Genomic DNA, 20,414 nt, shown 5'->3' with positions numbered 1-20,414 from the left:
TAGAAAGAAAGAGGAAGAGAATGAAAGATGGAAAGATAGGGAATGAAGCTGGAAAGCAAAGATGTGGAGAAATACAAAGTGAGATAAGCAGAGGAAAAAAGGTAAAAGATAAAAAAAGGAAACTTTAGTTCCCAATGAAGGCACATTTAGGGGCTGTGGGTGTAGAGCCCCACACGTTCTTGATTTTGGAAGTGATGTGATCAGCACCACGTTTCGGCCGCCTCTACCCTCCATGGTTGCCCTCAGGTATCCATTGATTTGAGGCTGGGTGAGCGTACTTGCTGCTATTGTCGAGTCGTTCTATGTAGGGTAGTAGCTAGCATACCGTACTACAGCACACAGGTTCACGGTTTGTCCCATATATTTTGCCAGTTATATATTCGTCGCTTCGGTGGTAGAGTGTCTAGCGAGCACACCGACGGTCATAGGAATGAGTACTCATTTGTGTACAGTAGTGAAAGAAATACTTCCCCAATATGACTATTGGTATTAAGGCTGTGTGGGGGGAAGTATATTTTTCCACGACTGTACGTCCCTTCAACACACAATCATCATTCATCCTCATCGTCGCCAGTTACATTAAAAGGTAGAAAAACGTTCTAAACTAAAGAGATTTACCAAATACTTACAGTTACGCAAATCATCCAACGAGGCACTCCGTGGTTTGGTTATGTTAGTGTTCTCGTGTTGAGAAGAAAATACACCCACAACTGAAATTATAGCTGTACGAGAGCTTAATATATTACAAAACATGATATAAATTTAAAGAGGACCCATCTGAGATATTTAACCCCAAAAACTGTCAACATTCAATGAACGGCCATGTTTGAGCCCATGCTGTAAAAAAGGATTGCATTTCTAAGCACTGGCATTTTATTTACAGACACCCTGCAGGCAGGTCTACACATGAAAAAAAAAAATCAAGCCTTAGACTAAACCCCTTCATTGAAAAAATCGGGCTTAAAAATCCAATTCTTTAACTATTATTACCCCATTTTCCACCATAATTTTCGTACTTACGATGCAATTTTAAGCAAAACATACTTGGATATCATAGAAAGTATACTTCATTAGTTACAAAATGAATTTTGTTTCAGGTCTCTAGCTTTAATGGTTTTTGAAATATTAAGGTGTCTGAAAAGTGCTACATGAGCAAAAAAAGCGATGCGCCATTTTGGAAAAATGACTGCCCCAGGAGAACTAAAGACAATATTTTTTTTTAACATTGGTTTTGATATCTAGAAACATGTACAAACTTATGTACTAAAGATGAAATTTTTCTAAAATGGTCATGCAACCAATTATTTTAAAATTGGTTCATTTGACATGGAATGACCCCCTTAGGACCTTACCAATAAATAATTCAACAAGGAAACAGAAATTTCAGTGGTCGTTTGGCACTGTATCTTAAACTTTAAGTAAATAAAGGAATAAATTTTGAGTTCCATTCTAAATTTGGTTAAGCCATAGTATGGACGTCGTCAGAAATACTTTTCTACTCGATCCACCAGCACAAAAAGTAAAAAAAGTAAAGTGTTCCCCTGTGCATAGCACCACGCCATGAAGGCGTATAGGGGGTGTGGGGGTAACGCCCCACACTTTCTTGATCCGGTCGTGAGTGGGGTGATGTGATCAGTATCACGCCCCTGACCGCCTTTACCCCCCAGGGTTTCCCCCAGGTACCCATGTTATTCGACGCTGGGTGGGCGCCGGGGCCGCTTCCATCGTTAGAAAAGTTCCCGGATTTGAACCGGCCGGGGATCGAACCCGGGACCTTTAGCAACTGTTTCATTATTATTGCTCTACATTTCATGTACAGTAAAACCTCGTTAATCCGGACGAATGGGGGAATAAGTTGACCGGTTTAACGAAAGTCCGGATTAACTTAAATAACCTAAAAGAACAGTAGAAAGTGCATTAAAACTCCGTTTATAGCAACAAAACACATTTATTATGGGGTATTTATAGGCATCAGTGGTTGACTGCAATTTCTTTGGGAAGTTATCTCATTTACTTCTAGCCACATTTAAAACCTTGCATTCTGCTCTTTTTCTTTGCCTGTCCGGATTAAGCGAAGTCCGGCTTATCGGAGTCCGGATTAACGAGGTTTTACTGTAATTGGAGTAACTATCAGGGTGGCTACTCTACGACCATGATAAAATTCATGTATAATTTCCGGTGTTCAAGGCGACATTTCCAAAAATTCAAGAGTACAAGCAAATGTTCTTTATTTCAACCTTATGTACTACCGCCTCTCGCCACCCACACACACACACGCAAATATTAACAATAGCTATATGTGCGATTCAAATGTATCCAAAAATTATAATTCGATTCAATTAAACGGTATGTACCTATATTTAAAATATCTAATTTTGGTGCGAAGTTTAAATTTGCCATTTCACATACACAGACTCGAAACACATCTCCAAATGCAAGTCTCAAATGTCAAGGGATATACGAGGCGTATTTTAAAAGTAAGTACTGTTTTGAAATTCCGCCGCTGCAGCGCTGCGGTCGGTGTCCCGTGCATGCGCACTGTGTACCTACATCTGTTGGCAAGCCACAGACGCCATTGCGGTAACAATCGATCGTGTATACATTTGCTTTTGCGTATTTAAAATGCCTCCGCCGATTGAGAATCCCGCCGACTGTGAAATACGCGCTGTTATTCGTTTTCTTAGTGCTAAAGCAGTTGAAATTCACCGTCAGATTTGTGAAGTGTACAGGCGATGAAACATTGGTGGCCTACGTTACACCCGAAACAAAACAACAATCCATGGAATGGCGGCATTCAACATCGCCCAAGAAAGTGAAGTTTAAGCAGACAATTTCAGTCCGGAAAATCATGTGTACCGTGTTTTGGGACAGGAAGGAGGTGTTGCTTGTTGACTTTTGCCTCGTGGTGACACAATAAATTCCGAAACATATTGTGAGACTTTAAAAAAACTGCGCCGTGCCATTCAAAACAAAAGGCGCGGCATGCTGAGTAAAGGGATCATTTTGCTGCATGATAAAGCCCGTCCACATGCGGCCAATCGAACTCAAGATCTCATCGCATCATTTGGCTGGGAACAATTTGATCATCCTCCATACAGCCCCGATCTAGCGCCCAGTGACTACCACGTGTTTCTGCAACTGAAGAAGCATCTCGGAGGTCAGCGCCATGATGACGACGATAGCCTCAAAACGGCCGTGTTGCACTGGGTCTCAACTCAGGCGGCAAACTTCTATGACGACGGAATTCAAAAGCTTGTTGTTCGATATGATAAGTACCTTAATATTGGTGGCAATTATGTGGAAAAGTAGATAAAAGTGTGGTCTTTCATGTAACAATAAAATTGTTACAAAAAGTTTACTTGTTTTTTGTATCAAAACGGTACTTACTTAAAAAATACGCCTCGTACTAATCTACTAAATTGTTAATTGTATAAGAATTTCAAACTCAAATTTACTAATTAGCTTCAAAATATCGTATCTTGCAATAATCTTCCGTCTGTCAAATAGATTCTTCTGCAAAGGACACTAACAAAGTATAAACTGATTGAGATAATTATGTTCTATTTTCCACACAGCTTTCTTTCCTTTCCTCCATATAATAAAAGCTAAACTGCAAAAACCTTGCTTCAGGGTTATTTATAAATACAGTAAACCCTCATTAACCCGAATCCCAAGGAACCGAAAAATCAAGAGTTCGTGTTAAAAAAAAATCGTGCTAACCGGGGACTCAAATTTTATTGTTGCAATACAATTCTTTCTACACATTAACAATTTACAATACGTAACACACAACTGAATTCGTTGGTTAAATACGTATAAACTCATTGTTGACGCGATGATCGCGATTGTCGAGCAATTGCACCCACGTGCAATTGCACACGCGGACCGCTACCGAGCCCTGGCGTCAATTATACCGGGCCTCGAGACGTTATCCTGAAGTTTGAGAGTTGCAGCCTGAGCTGGCAAACACCTGAAATTCTTCCTCCCCAGTGCTGGTGAGATATCAAAACTGCTGAGCGGACTGTCACCCGTGCAGCCTCCAAATTTGAATTACAACTGTGGGTCTGTTCTTGATTCAGGGTCGAAAGGGTGAAGTGACTTGCAGGCCGAGCTGGCAACGATCTGGAAAGATAGCCTTTCGTTCGGGTTTCTACTGGGATAACTTTCAACTTTCCCAAGTTAGGCAGTTCGGTTCAGTGTCTAAAAATAATCTATTGAGAAATTGTATGGTGAGTAGGTTAGGCAGATTGCTTCAGTTGCTCTAGAAACAATCTTTAGGAAATTTTACGGTGAGTAGACTATTCAATTGGGCTTAATGTCTCTCCTTAAAAATCATTATAATATTTTTTATCCCGTGTGATGGATGTAATTTACAAACCAATGACAATATGGGACGTGAAAATTGCCTCAAACTGGAAACTAAAGTGTATATATTTTTTTTTGTCCGCAGCTCAATTCCACACTCAAGAGATTTATCATATCGTCTCCAATGCAAAACTAACATTTATGAGAAAATAATAATTTCCAAATATTCCAGGAGGAAATCCCATAGCCTTTACAAAATGTAATAATATTTACTAAAATATATCCAGTTCTAAAGAAATGAGCTCGGTTTGGTTAGAATTATTAAAAAAAAAAATTCTTGCAAATAATCACTTATTTGTAACTAAACGAATGGTTGACCACCAACATCTATTTTTTTTATTACAAAAAGCATTTTCTCAGTGTATTACGATATCATTTGCAATTTATTTAGTGTGATTTTGTTGCCCTGTAAATCAGATCATGCCATTTCTACCATAAAATGATTTTCTTTAACCAAGATACGGAAGAAGTTGCATATATTAGATTGTAGTATTACGTGTTGTTTCTGATTTCTATGCCTTAAATGTTAAGCACCTTAAATAAACTAGGTAAATCAAAGTCAGTAGAACTATAATAAAAATAATAATAGCAATGGACAGTTTGTCCACTTGCTGTTGCCTGCATCCACAGTGAGATGCATAAATATTACTGGACCACTTGTTCTTAGATTGTCCATGCTTTGTTGGCGTTTTGCTTTCTGCAACAAAGTGAAAGAACGTGGCAGTGGACAATTTGACTGGTAATATTTATGCATCCCAAAATATAAAGGTAACTTAATATATACCAAAATATATTTCTTCAGTAGCTAGGACAAATTAAAGGACTTCCCAAGAGTGTATATAACATAATTTTACAATATTGTGTAAAAGTATTCTATCTTCGCACAATCAAGATCAATATTATCTATCCACATAGGAAATGACAACTTCACACATATAGGACTTTTAGAGTTCAATCACCTTCAAAGTTGACAAAGACAATTCTAATATAACCACTCGAACCACTCGAAAATACAAATACATGATGGACTATAAGTCAGGTTACATAGGTAAAATGTAGTATTTTCTCCTTTTTGCAGCTTTCTGACATGTTAACGAAAGACAAAAGAATGAAGTGGTTTTACTGGCGGGCGGGCGGGCGTAGCTACCGAAGTCAATAAGCAAAATTGACGGTATTGGAGTGATACGAACCCCAATTGGATTGATCCGTGCAAAATGCGAGGGGCAGGAAAGTTGATGATTTGGTGTGGCATATGGGGAACAACAGTCGTCGGGCCTTTTTCATCGAAGGTAATCTTACTGCTGAAGGGTGCAAGGAAATGCTTCAAGACGGTTTTACCGAGCATCCTCAATGAACAAGGGAACTTTCCCGACATGTTCCAACATGAGGGTGCCCCACCGCATTACGGTATCGTTGCTCGTACGTGGTTGAACGAACAGTTCCCAGGAAGGTGGATAGGTCGTCGAGGCCCTGTTGAATGGCCAGCACGATCACCAAACCTAATACCCCTGGATTATTATCTGTGGGGCCTCGTAAAGGCCATGGTGTACGCCGGGATGATTAACAACTTGGACCACCTCAAAGAAAGGATCACAGAAGCCATTTCACAAATCACTCCCACCATACTAACAGACGTCTTACGGAACTGGGAGAATCGAATTGAAGCATGCTATCAAGCAGCCGGTGATCATATTGAACACTACTGTAACTTTCATTTTGCTCTATGTAACTTGACTTTTGGTCCACCCTGTATAGTTACAAGTATCATAACTGGGGATTGGGGAATAATATTTCTCCTGGTTATACAATATTTATATACAGGTGTAACTTAAATAGATTGTTCCTCCTTAAATTTCAGAACTGTAAGGACAAATCAGACAACGGGATTTTTGAAAATGAAAAGATTTATTTTATATGGGCACAAATCATATCCAAAGTTCAATTCTAGAACTTGACGTCATTTCATGCAAGAGAATAGTTGATAAAATTTCAGAAATATAAATTAAAAGTTACATATAAAAAGCAGAAATGAAGTTTTGATTCAAGAAAGACTGGAAATGTACTTAGATTTTGAAGTACCCTATTCTAAAGAAATTGATAAAATAATTCTACCGTCACTTCCTAACATTACACTCAGAAGCGGTGTTGGTATTTTCAAGAATTCTCCCTTGGCAAATACTTCTGAGAAACTCATTCTAATATCATTTACAGGCCCAATAAAAGTGCTTGTGCGTTCACAATCCTTGTCCCTGGCACCAATAAAGATATTATGTCGCTTGTTATCCCCCATTACCCATGCGTATAAACCGTCAACTGCATGGTACTTCACGAAAAACAGCAAGGCGTAACGATGAAGAAAGATACCAATGCACACAATCTCATCGTGGTTTGGTAATGCCACAGCAGACTCAATGCGCGAGTTCAGTCCAATGGGAATTTTAGGCACTCTCCGGTGAGCGACCGAAAAGTGTTTAGCCAGCGATGGCAGACTGTACGAAGCGTTACACCTAGCCATCAGACACTTGATAGGACGATAACAACATCCATCTTCGTGCTTGCTTTTGTCAGAGAGTAGCATTTGCTGTTTGCATCCTTCATCTCTGAATTTGCAGGGGAAGTAAATGGTTTCTGCCAACTTTTCGGCCAAGAAGTTTCTGGTATCCGTGAGCATTCCACGACACTCGGGGCACCTCGTGAGCTGATTGGAGCACCAGCTGCAAACAGAATGCCCTCTTATGCACTGGTACACAGGTCCTTTGGCCCAATCAAGGCAAACAGGGCATTCGAAGAGTCTCCGTATGTTCGACAGGGTTTCTTTGTAATCTTCGTCCATCTGCAATGAAGATCCAAATTAAAATTTTAAAAAATGTATTCTGGAAAAAAAAGCTGCGCCGGTTTATTTGCGTCTGACGGGTTTTTCGTGCTACTTGCGCAGATCCAGGACATTCTGAATTTAGTTGAGCAAATTGCACCACATTATCTACATAACCATTTATGCTGGACAACTGACAACGCCGCATCTTCCATTACGGTATCTAGTATCAGGCAAATTTTTCTTTCCCACGTTTATTGTCTTAGTTTTAGTCAATGAGGCCTTCTAGAATTGAAATAAAATACCGAACAAGTTGCTGAGAATCTCTGCATCAGCGTGCGTAAAAATGAAATCCTTAAAAACATGTTGGATGCAAGAGAAAAGGCAAAGAAAGTAGTAATGGACAATTTGCTGAGCAATGTTTATACATCGCACTGTACGTAGAGTGGGATGCACAAGTACTGCCCGGCAAATTATCCCATGACAATTTTCATAATTTTCCCCCTCTTCCATCCAACGTTTTTCAAGAATGGATTTCTATGACGTATGTTGGTGCAGAAGTTGTCAGCAGCTTGTTTCGCTTTTTGTTTCAATTCTTGAAGCCATTATTGCAAAAAACAAAGACAAACATGATGTACAATTTGCTTGGGAATATTTATGCATATCACTCTACCTACGGAATATAACTCTCGCCCTTACTCCAAGTCCTACATTACTTTCTTCGTTTAGCTTTTAAATTTCATATAAAAAAAATCTACATTTCCGTAGCAGAATTTCAAGTGGCGAAAACTTTTTTTATCCAAATATTGCGAGTCAGACAAGAGGTACACACAATTTTTCTGACAATTTTCAGAGATAAACAAACCACTTTGCATATCGTGGGGGATAACCTAAGTAACTACAGAGCATTCCCTGACATTCGCTACGGGACTCAGCGGCAAGCGGCCCAGCATCGGCGCTTGTCTTTCCCGGTGAACGGGGTCCGCGACAGTCGCTAGAGTCGGCTATTAAAATTACAGTTTTCGTATTGTGTACTAACCTTGACTACAGAAGGTGTTGGAAATGATGTCCCTCTGCTCTCCGAAGGAAATTGGCATTTACAAGTGCAAGTTCGTCTACTGTAATTCACCCGATTTCTCGTACAATACTCTTTTAACTCACGGATGGGGTGCGGATTGTCTTTGTATACTTTATTTTTTAGATTTCCCCATTTTTCTTTCCATTTTTATTTAGAAATGACCCTGTTACTCTAAACTTTTTTACGAGGTTTAATATAGTGGTCTTATGTGGAACGGGAACACCAGGAAATTTCGTTGCAAAACGTCATAGCACTTCTCCACAATTTCTCTTTCCGAAGTAACACTCGACAAGATAAATCCTTTGTTGTAATGTAAACTTTTGTGGGGCCATACCTATTAAGCCACAATCTTCAACACACGGACACGACACAACACAACTTCCGAGGGAGGATTATACTGGCGTCAGTCTGCAACGTCAACAGAAAGGGAAGGAGAGCGAAGGCAGGGAGAGCGAAAAAAACAGACTGTAGCGTGCGACTGTCGCGGACCCGTTCACCGGGAAAGACAAGCGCTGATGCCGGGCCGCTTGCCGCCGAGTCTCGTAGCGAATGTCAAGGAATGCTCTGTATAATTCAAAATTATACATCAGCTTTTTTAATCTCTTATGGAGGACTGTGTCCGAGCGCGCTACAGTGAGAGAGAAAGTTGGTTAAGAAACAAAAAAATAGTTTCTCAAACCATTGCTTACTAGAACAGGGATGTGAAAGGTCCAGGTCCAATTCGTGAAGAAAAAAATATGCTTTAGTGATTAACGGAGAGATAGAATGGGATAAATAAACGGGGCATTCCATTCTCACTGGTGGGACACATTTTTGGCATTAAAGTAGTAACTATTCTACCGATAGTTAAGCAACATTTTTCTTCCACTTTCTGTGCAATGAATTATGAAACTATACACTGTCAATTAAACATAACTACCCTTAAAATACTTTCCCAGATGTACAAGTGAACAAGTTTGTGTAACGGGAGGGACAGATAAAACGCCGCCTGTTTACTTAAAATTAAATTTATCTTATTTCTATGAATTTTCAAATTATGAAAAATAAATTATTTAAGACAATGAGAGAAGGTAATTTACCTTATAATATTTTAGATGAGTTGAGTGGAGAACGTAAGTGTTAAAGGAGAAATTGACTGTTTTTTTTGTGTCATGGGTGGGACAATACTAAACAAAAGTAAATGAAAAGTGAAACTAAACGAACAATATCTAAAATACCTTCTAACTTAATTGTGTATAATATTTGAATTTTTATCCAAATGACAAGTCTAGATTATTAACTCACATGATAGAATAAAGTTACAATATTTCATTTAATTTCAAAAATTGAGATTCAGGCAGGGGTACTTTGACCAAACCGACAATTTTCACTACGCTCTGCTGTGTTGCCAGACAAACTTGGATAAAATGTAAAGGAAGCATGGGGAGAGTTCAGTGCAACATGCACAACCTAGTCCCGGAATTTTCTGGATCTGCTTAAGCAGTACGGAAAAACCGGTCGCCGCAATTAACCAGCGGAAGTAATAGAACACCTTCAATAACAGGACATCTAAAAATAATTTTACAATTAGATACAAAGTTTGATATTTCTCGTCACTTTTCTACCTCTATAGTTTAATCGTGGCTATGATGATGTGTTGAGTACAGGAATTATAGGCACTAAAATTGTCCAAATAGTTAAGGCAATAGGGAACTAAAAGGTTGAGAAAGGACCAGATAATATACACTTAAAGGAAAAAAGCATATTGACTGATTAAATTTATAATTTGGGGTGCGTCAGCACTGAGGCTATTTCGCACCAGTTACGTTAGGGTCCAGCCCCTTATCAGAACTAAAATATAACTAACGTAACTGTAAATTTTCTTACTTGGGTTAAAAGCTGAAGATGTAAAGAGCCACTTAGCTCACCACACATAAGGACAAAACACACACAGCCATACAGAGGATTATATTCGCTGTAGATCCAGACGCCAGAGCCTCGTTAGTCTGCAAAATGCAGTCCAGGGTGTACTATGTGGAAATGAGGTTTACATTTTTGTGTACTACATGGAAGTGAGGTTGACAATTGGGTGTAGTAAATGGAAATGAGGTTGACATTTGTGTGTACTAAATGGAAGTGAGGTTGACAATTGGGTGTACTAGATGGAAGTGAGGTTGACATTTGTGTGTAGTAAATGGAAGTGAGGTTGACAATTGGGTGTACTACATGGAAGTGAGGTAGACAATTGGGTGTACTAAATGGAAGTGAGGTAGACAATTGGGTGTACTACATGGAAGTGAGGTTGACAATTGGGTGTACTACATGGAAGTGAGGTAGACAATCGGGTGTACTACATGGAAGTGAGGTAGACAATCGGGTGTACTAAATGGAAGTGAGGTAGACAATTGGGTGTACTATATGGAAGTGAGGTAGACATTTGGGTGTACTACATGTAAGTGAGGTTGACACTTGGGTGTACTACATGGAAGTGAGGTTGACACTTGGGTGTACTACGTGATAGGGTCGCCCCTTACACCCCAGACAAAAGCATACAATAGGCATTAATTCCTAATATTACGTATAACGAAAAGACAAATTCAAAATCTACCATCCCAAAATTGAGTTCACAACATTAAAAACTGCCATTACTAGCATAGTAAAGTCGTTGAACTCCGCAGCCTGACTTTGTCTATTGGTGGGGAGATCAGGAGATTTTTCCCCCTTGACTCATTCACCCTGGTTGGTAAGATACCATGGTTTGTGGTGTTGAGACCTTCTCCGAGATGAGATTTGCTCGAAAAAGGTTTAAGCAGAACATTTCATATTATTTGCATTAACAAAAGCAAACCATAGGCGTAACTTGGCGGGGGCAAGTGGGGGTCGCATGACCCTCCAAAATGACAGGCGAATTAAATTTTACATTTTTTTTGTTAACCTACTGGAGCCTGAGGAACAAATTGTAATTTTTATGATTTCTCAAAGGTAACAGTTATTTAGTAAAATAGCCTTAGATGCTATTTTTATGGAATGGACAACTTTTGATATCCCCCCCCCCCCACACACACACTCACAAAAGTTTAGCCCTGATCTCGATTCTGCCCCTCCAAAGTTAGGGCGCAAGTTTCGGCCAAGAAACAAACTGAATCATATTTACACATTCTTTACTGTAACAGAAACAATGTTAAATATTTCTGTTATATAATCTGCTGAAATAATAGGGTTGTTGTTTATATCAACAATTGCTCCAAGCTAAGCAATTTTTTTTTTTCAAATTATGAACCAAAATCTATTCAACTTCGCAAGAAGCTACTACGATATATTTCGATTTAGAGCTTTTACAGAAGTGTCAAGTTATTCTCTGCCTGTTATAAGAATAATGTGTATGTAAGCAAATACACTTGGCTTGTGAGAAGCCCATTGGTGATTCCAATGGCAGCTGTCCAGGATTCTTGCGCGTAAATACAGGATACTACTACGTATAATACGTAGTACGCAAATACATTTTTCGAAAAGCAAATATTGAAAATAAGTAGAAATCATGGAAACAAGAAAACTAAAAAGTTCCTCCATAATGACACTGTTAAAATACGCAAAACACTACATTTTTCCGAAAACCATAAAATGGAGGAAAATAAAACAATATCATGGTAGAAAAAACTATGATGGCGCCCTTAACCCACTATATCCCCTCTAGAATTATATTGAATTTTGTTTTAATCGACAGATTTCGATGTTTTAAGTAATGTAAAATTGGTTCCAGAGGGCGGAAGACACAAATTATCCAAAAGTATGGCTTGCGTAACTAAAAACCTGCCATCTGGTGTACTTTAGCAGCTTTTTATTAGTAAAAACAGTTTGTATGTACACTAATATAGCGTAAGAACACGTTGTAATTCGCTATCAACTACAAACCTAACACCGGCCCTAACCTAACGACGTAACATTATAGCTGCTGTTGTGATTTGGGTGTTGGTGCTATATTCTCTTGAGTGAAGCCTTCGGGCTGTTGTTCTTCACGGTTAAGGTAACACGCTAAGGTAGCCGACGTACTTTATTTCACAATAACACATCTCTAACAACTAAAAACATTCAAGAACATAATCTTCATAAACCATGCAAAATATTTCACTTTCTCGAGGGGGACAGAGGGTCAAGGGTACCACTATCGCCTCTGTGATGACGCTGTAGACCGTATGTCAAGATGTGTTTGTGGTTCTTCAACAATTCTGCATTTAGGCTATGAGTAAAAGTAGCACCCTGCCCGGACCCCACTAGGAAAGCCAAATACGCCCCTGCTCAATTCCAATATAAAATATAAAAATACTGTATTCGGAATTTTGTTAAATAACAAAAAAAACGTAACTATTCGACTGTCAAGTATAAATTCAAACCGAACTTTTGTAATTATTTATGTTACCTTTAGAATATCGTACATTGCAATTGCTTTTACATTCTTGCTTGTTCGTGACAACGATTTGTCCAGAATTCTCTGTGGAGACAGTCCATTTTTAGGGATGTGTAGCAAGTTTAGCTCCGAATAATAATGGCCTTTGTGCAAAGTTTTAGGGAGATTTCGCAGCAAATTGGTGAGTGAATCAGATAAAATGACTGAACACACGTACGTACAGAGACGACTGTGTTACGAAGCCTGAGAATATAGGACAGAGTAGACAAGAATACCAAAAGCCTCTACCCTCACGATGTTTCTGTAAGTACAAATCAAATCGCTCGCAAAGCAAATTTCTGCACAACGTTATCAAATTGAATGGGTAGTGTCACCATTGAAAAGATACATAAGGATCCCAATTCACAATTCTCACCCTTGACTCAAACATTCTAATTTATAACAAATAATACTACATCTGGTTAATTTTGTAGTACTAACCATTAATTTAGAACACGATCTTCACCAGAGAACAATTATTCTGCAGGTCGTTATTATGGACTTCTCCAGGTCGTTATTATGGACTTCTCCAGACCTGCACAACCAGACTTGCTCCTCGCACTACTGCTGGAACGCGTGAATCACCTGACAAACAGTGTTGCCAGCTGAGACGTATCAAAATTTTTGTGGTTGCAGTTAAGATATGTAGCTAAAATCAACCAAAAAATTATTATGCAAAGTTTTGCATTTACTACGTAGCAGCGTTATGCTCCATGGGTACTAACAGTAGAGTGACGCATAATTTACGAATTACCAATGAACATAATTTGTATCGTAATTAGCAATTCAATCCGAAATTTTTATACACAATTTTATCTTCATGGCACTATAGTTTTTTAAATAGCCAAATCGATATCATTAATGTTTTATTAAAATTAATATCTTATCCTACAGTTTCTGTGCAATTAAATATGAAACTTTACACTGTTGATTAAACATAACTATCCTTATACAAAGTTTCCCAGATTTGTAGCTGCAAGTGAACAATTTTGTATCACGAGTGGGACAGATGATACTTAATAAGAAATTTATTCTAATTTCTGTGAATTGTCAAATTATGGAAAATAAATTACTTGAGATAAAGAGAGAAGGTAATTGACCTTTGAATATTCTAGTGGAGTTGAAGGGGAAATGTAACAATTAAAGGAGAGATTAATTGTTTTTTGGTGTCACCGGTGGGACACAGTAGGAAACACAAGTAAATCAAAAAGTTAAAATAAACGCACAATATGTAAAATACCTTCTACCTTCTAACTTAATTATGTATAATACCGTCAAACGGGGTAACTTCGTCTTTGAGGGTAACTTCGTCCTGAGACCGATAGATGCCGGTAGGAGTCTCATGCTGGTGGAACAAAGGGAGTGTGAAGCCACACCGAAACACCTTGCTCTTTGTTTCCTTATGATACATGTGCTGAACTTGTTTTGTTTTTAAACACGTTGTAAGATTGCAATGTTTAAAAACCAATAAAAAATAAAATAAGAATTAAAGACACACATACGTTACTAGTGTGACAAAAGAATATATTTTGCAATTCATACCATTTTGCGTAACGATCTTACCTCTTCATGGGGTTAATTTTGATCTGCTAGGAACGTAAGCAGAGATGACGAAGTTACCCCACTTTCTGGGGTAACTTCGTCACGAAAATGCTGACGTATTTGCCACCTCCCGAATATTTTGGAATTTCTTTGGTATTCCTTCAGTACACTTATAAAGGACAAAGTGTTCCTCGCGTATAATTTTCGTGTTGTCATTCGCCACAGATTTTGCAGGGCACATTAGAATATGCCAAAATCTGTACTTGAATGTTCATGCAAATGACAATTTTAGGTTGTTTACTCACGAGATACTGTAGAATAAAGTTACAGCATTTCATTTAATTTTAAAAATTGAGAATCACGGGCACTTTGAAATGGAATGTCCCATACAGTATATATGTGCGTGTGTGTGTTCTAATTAGTGTAGTGGTTTAAACAGTCGCTTTTCAAATAACATATTGTTCAGTATCAGAAAATAATATCTGTTACGAGGCTATTTGCAAAATACTTTCTTCTAATATGCCACTCAGAATATACTCTTTCATATTTTGCGAAATGAGAGACGTGGTACTCACGTTTTCCGCGAATCTGTTATGTGTGAAGTTGTTGACAACAAGTTCCACCGAGAATGGTGGCAGTGGCCACTGAAATTAATAGAACAACTCAAAACAGCTTGGCGGAAAACGTGAATACTAAGATATCAGAATTAAATTTATACTCTTTCCTTTTGGAAGAACTAGATGCACGGAAAAATTCGTTGGTCAGACAGCCGAGAAAACCGTGTACTTAGAGACATATAAAAACTATTGGCAACACTGTTGCAAATGCAGCCTTTACTGAAACTGACGTATCCCTTGCGAACTACTGTCCAGAGGTGAAACCAAGGTAGTGGGCTGATGCTTTTCGAATAAAACGTCAAGAGTGACGTAAGTGATAGAATTTTTCTAGTGACCTGAAAGCGTACTTTTTTTAATTGTTAAGTGAAGAAAGGGCTATCCCCGAGGGCTCAGTGGTAGCGTCGTCGCCTTGTAATTGTCCCAGTGGAGGCACATAGTGGTTTGGATCCCACTTTAAACTGTAGGTTCAGTCCCGATTTGCCTTACTGTGCACAAAGTGGACTTAAAACACCAAATCGATCAATCAAGTGAAGATGGAAGATAATTTATTTTAGCATATTTTTGAACACGAAAATAAATGAAAGAAAGCAGAGAACGTGATTCGACAGTCCACAATTCGGCAGTCTTTAGATTAATAATTATTTTTCCCTTCTCTCTCTTCGAACTGCATTTGTGAAACGGTGTATAAATTATATATTTCTCGCAGGAAGAGATAACGTCCATTGCTGGATTCATCTATAAAAGTGCATATTTGCAAATAAATTAATTCTTTTTGGGAACATTGTTGCCTTGTAATCAAAGGGTCTGAGGTTCGATACACGATGAAGGCATGCAGTAGTTCGGATCGCACGTTAAACTGTAGGTCCATTCCCTACTGACATATATGTGGATAGAGTGGACTTAAATTTTGAGTGTTTCTTTTAGAGCAGGTAAATGCACGTTAATATTGTTATTATTTTTATTAACAATACCAAAACATTGATATAATATTAAAAACTCCGGATAAATCTTCTATTTCCTCACACAATACTTTCCGAGAATTCAGTCTATTCTGAATTTTTTTTACGAATTGTTACTGAGTTAGCCATTTTTGTTCTAATTAACCTTAGTTACTTTATAGAGCTAATACTTAAATTAAAATAATAATTATTGTACCTTTATTTATGAGTTACAAAGAATAGTGAACCTCCGTCTTCTTGCGAATAAATTTAATGTGAGAGTGAAAATAAATGGCGATATGATGGTGTGGATTACTATTTTTTTCATTAAATTATTAATATAGTGTTCTCTTCTAGCCGCGAATAACAAATACTTAAAATATGCTTGAGTACTTCTTGATAAGTCAGCTATTTATTTTATATGTGATTTCGCGAAATGATACTTGTTTTATGAGGAAGTTTAAGTTGTAAATTTTAATTGAAATGTTTGTTACAAATGTAACAGTTATTTATGAGGCATACCCCTGCCAAGGATATTTGGCCCAGGAGGAAAATATCTGGTATTCAGGCACGTATCTAGAAACATATTTCGAGGGCGAACCAACCAAGTGTCTAGAAAAAAATTATAATAAAATTACGAGAAGTAAAGTTCCTCGTAATATTTTATGCATATTATTATAAATAGTAATAAATCTTGTATAAATCTTCTTTGGTATAGGCTACTGTCCTTCAAAGTTGTATGACCCAATAAATAATAAAATAAATAAAATATTATAAAAATAAATAATAAAATGCCTTCCAATGAGTTTGTCGGAAATAAATAACCCTCGATTAAACAACAAGTATATTTTAATTATTTAATTTTTAGTTATTTTATTGTTTCATTATTTTATTTTAGTATTTAGTAAGTCTTTCGGGGATGGGGGTCCGGATCCCCTGCGAACCCATAAATACGTCTTAGCTGGCATTCCCCGGTTAGGTTTTCAGAACCAAGCGACAAGTGGCAAGCGGGTTTCACACCGATGTGAAAGCGTGAAAGCGACACGAACACCTTGACACAGAGAAAGCATTCAACGCACATGAGCTAACAATAGACTGAGGCGACACGATGTACGCCATTGTAAAAATGGCCCAGTCCGACAGGCACACCTTTCGATTCACTTCTGTTCAAAATGTTGTATTTATTGTGAGAGGTCATTTCTATGAGACACGAGTCGCTTATTTATTGCTTCCGTCAGAAAGCTGCCTCTGCTTTCCACCAGGCCATGAAGGCGTATATAGGAGGCGTGGAGATAGGGCCCCGCCCACTCTTTCTTGATCACGGTCAAAGGTGGAGGTGATGTGATCAACACCACGCTCCTGGTCGCCTTTATCCCCAGAGTTTCCTCCAGGTACCCACTTTATACGACGCTGGGTGGGCGCCGGAGCCGCTTGAACAGGTGAAAAAGTCCCGGTTCTCCCCCGCCGGGGATCGAACCCAGGTCTCTCGCATGGTAGTCAGACGACATAAGAAATTAGCTACCGCGGCTCACATCATTGACAGGGGAACCTCATTCCCCGCTGATTCATGATCATGACTATCTCATGTGTTGTTTGATAATTGATTGGTTTAAAATTTTGGGTGCGTCGGCACATATGGACATTTTGTTTGGTTTGAGTTGGTGTTTTAAGTCCACTTTATGCACAGTAAAGCTAATCGGGACTGGACCTACAGTTTAAAGTGGGATCCGAACCACTTGTGCCTCCACCGGGTATCGAACCCGGGACCCCTTGATTACAAGGCAATGACGCTACCACTGCGCCATGGGGGAGGCCATGGCCATTTTGTATCCTTCAGTGTACACAGGGGAAATCCCCCTTATCTAAAACCCTTACCTCACAATTAAAAAAATATATGTAAAGAGCCCCTTGAGAAGGATCAAAAATGCAATTTGTAAAGGGACCTAAACAGGACAAACACAACACATTAAATAAGATAGGCATGGTCTAAAGCAGTACATAGTTTGCTATTTATGTATCCGGAACTGGCAACACTAATGTTGCTAGGTAACTTCTAATATATCCATCGTAAAGTTTGACATTTCTACGGTATATGTACCCAGAACATTGTGCTTACGGATGCTATTTTTGTTTGTTACAGGGACTTGAAAACTTCATCGGAGGCCAACAATGGAATTAACTCGAGAACATTTTCGACCAATGATTTTCTACGACTTTCGACGTGGATTATCTCAACAACAGTGCACGATCAACTCACCTCGACTTTTGGCTCTGAAGCACCATCTAAAAGCACTGTATAACACTGGTTTAGTGAATTCAATCGTGGTCGTCGTTCGCTCACGGACGAATCTAAAGAAGGCCGTCCAAAATCGGTTGCTGTGCCCGAAAACATATCGTGAGATTGGGGCATCCCTGGGCATTAGTATGGCTAGCATACATAAGATATTGCATGAACATTTAGCCGTGAAGAAGATTTGTTCGCGTTGGATCCCGCGTTGACAATCGCTCAAAAAAAGGCTCGTGTCGATTGGTGCAAACAAATACTCACAAAATACAATCGTGGTGCTTCAAAAGCCGTGTATAACATCTACTCAGGTGACGAATCTTGGATCCATGCATACGCGTATGAGCCCGAAAGCAAACAGCAGTCGACGGTGTGGTTGTTCCAAGATGAGCCAAACCCAACAAAAGGTGTTCGTGTAAGAAGCACTTCGAAGCAAATGGTCGCCTGTTTTTTTTGGGAAAATGGACATGTGGCTACAGTGCCACTAGAGAATCGTAGAACCGTCAATTCTGAATGGTACACAACCATTTGGTTGCCAGAAGTCTTTGGGGAAATCAGAAAAAACAACGACATTCTTCACCATGACAATGCGAGTTGTCACACATCGGTCCAAACAACTCAGTATTTGACCGGTGAAAACATTGAATTGATGGGTCATCCGCCGTATAGCCCTGATTTAGCACCCAATGATTTTTTTTTGTTCCCGTACGTGAAGAATAAGTTACGTGGTCAACGATTTTCGACGCCAGAAGAAGCGATTGATGCGTTCAAAATGCATGTTTTCGAGATACCTCAATCGGAATGGACAAAGTACTATGAGAATTGGTTCAAACGTATGCAAAAGTGCATCGATCATCATGGAGAATATTTTGAAAAACAATAAAACCATTTTCAATGATACATTGTTTTTGTTTGTTATTCCGGATACATAAATAGCAACCCTCGTAAGACGTTTGATATCACCTTTAAAACACTAAAAGAAACGGCTCTTCTCAAAAATCTAAAAACATTGAGTAAAACACTGCCATCGTCTCCCAACATAGCTGACAAATCGTTGGGAAGGTAAAAACCTTGTCTGAGGTAATTAGAATCTATACATTCAAGAAGAATGTTCCGAAGACTTCAAACAACGTTACATGTACGGTACAACGGAGGGTCCAGCCCTTCCAGCAAATGGCAATGTGCGAGATGACTGTGTCCGATTCGAAGCCGCGTTAAGATGACTTCTTCTCGGCGGGACGGGACGAGGAACGCCAAGCACCAGTGGTGGGCTTGATAGCGCGAAGCTTGTGAAATATCACAATGCTACACATGCTAATACGACAATAATAATTCACGATCTTATGTTGTTTTTAAAAATTAACATCCAACCACAGACTCTTGATACAATTATGAACATGCTTATATACTAATTAAACTTGAAGGTTTCCTCATTAGTACATATTTGACACCATTGGCGGCACTCGAAAGGAAGTCCCCCCCCCCCCCCCCGATGACCCTGTCATGTTCACGTAAAGTGTAAAGTTGACATATGTCATGGGTGTACCCAAACTTTCTTCCAGGCACAAACAAACCTTTTTTCAGGGAGGGCGATGCTATATTTTGAATTATTTGAAAACATAATAACATTTCTTTAATTTTCCAAAAAAGCACAATAAACAGAATTAAATATTTCATCACTCGTTTTCCAGATCCCTGGCGAACATGGGCGTCACCAGAATTTTTTGCAGGAGGGGAGGTCGGGCAAATTATAAAAGTAGAAAAATAATAAGTATTATTACCACGGTTATAAATGTTATTATACAGAAATAAAAAATATTATAAACTAACAAAAATAAATTTTATTGGAATTCTTATTGTTATTATTATATAAATGGGGAGACTCGATCCACCAAACGAGTGAATACCAACACAACTATTTTCCATTACTTATTTTGCATTTTAAGCAGTTAGTATCTGAAATGCATTTTGATATTAACTTTTGCACGTCTCGTTCAAGAAAAGGCTTTAAATGTTAGGGGGATTTTTTCCTAAAGTTTGTTGTGTGACCTCTCACTTACCACTGTAATTCTTAGAGTTTTGAAAACTTTTGGACCATTTGTTCTTTGGATGAAATGGTAGAATATAACCTTGTTCCTGTATTTGCATTTTTACTTTGATTATTCTGTTTGAATACTAACTAAATGAACTTTATTTCTGTTCTTAACAATGAGAGTACGACGCCCATGTTGCTGAATACGTCCATCGAAATAAGGAATGGAGACGTAGAAAAGGAGAGAGAATTTTAAAAAGTCAAAGAAACGCGCTCGTACAGAGAGAGATAGAGAGGGAGGGAGGGTTGAGAGAATGAGAGAG

General features: G+C 38.5%; 1 protein-coding gene and 1 long non-coding RNA gene across 2 annotated transcripts in view; both read right to left on the bottom strand.

The window, feature by feature from the left end:
• LOC145981858 (uncharacterized) overlaps positions 1-718 on the bottom strand; it is a 38,728-nt gene extending 38,010 nt beyond the window's left edge. The window contains exon 1 of the mRNA XM_083115308.1: positions 630-718. The gene's annotated coding sequence lies outside the window, so the exon portion shown is untranslated. The remainder of the gene's footprint in view (positions 1-629) is intronic.
• Positions 719-6,251: 5,533 nt separating this feature from the next.
• On the bottom strand, positions 6,252-13,259 carry LOC145981847 (uncharacterized). The gene is made up of 2 exons (XR_014440991.1): positions 13,120-13,259; positions 6,252-7,198 (listed from the first exon to the last, which is right to left on the bottom strand). It is a non-coding gene; the product is annotated as an uncharacterized LOC145981847 (long non-coding RNA).
• Between the last annotated feature and the right edge of the window lie 7,155 nt (positions 13,260-20,414).

The sequence above is a fragment of the Lepisma saccharinum genome, chromosome 30 (genome assembly GCF_977018435.1).
Source record: "Lepisma saccharinum chromosome 30, izLepSacc3.1, whole genome shotgun sequence".
NCBI lineage: Eukaryota > Metazoa > Arthropoda > Insecta > Zygentoma > Lepismatidae > Lepisma > Lepisma saccharinum.
Note: the sequence above shows the minus strand (reverse complement) of the source record. Positions and strands in the feature narration are given on the sequence as shown.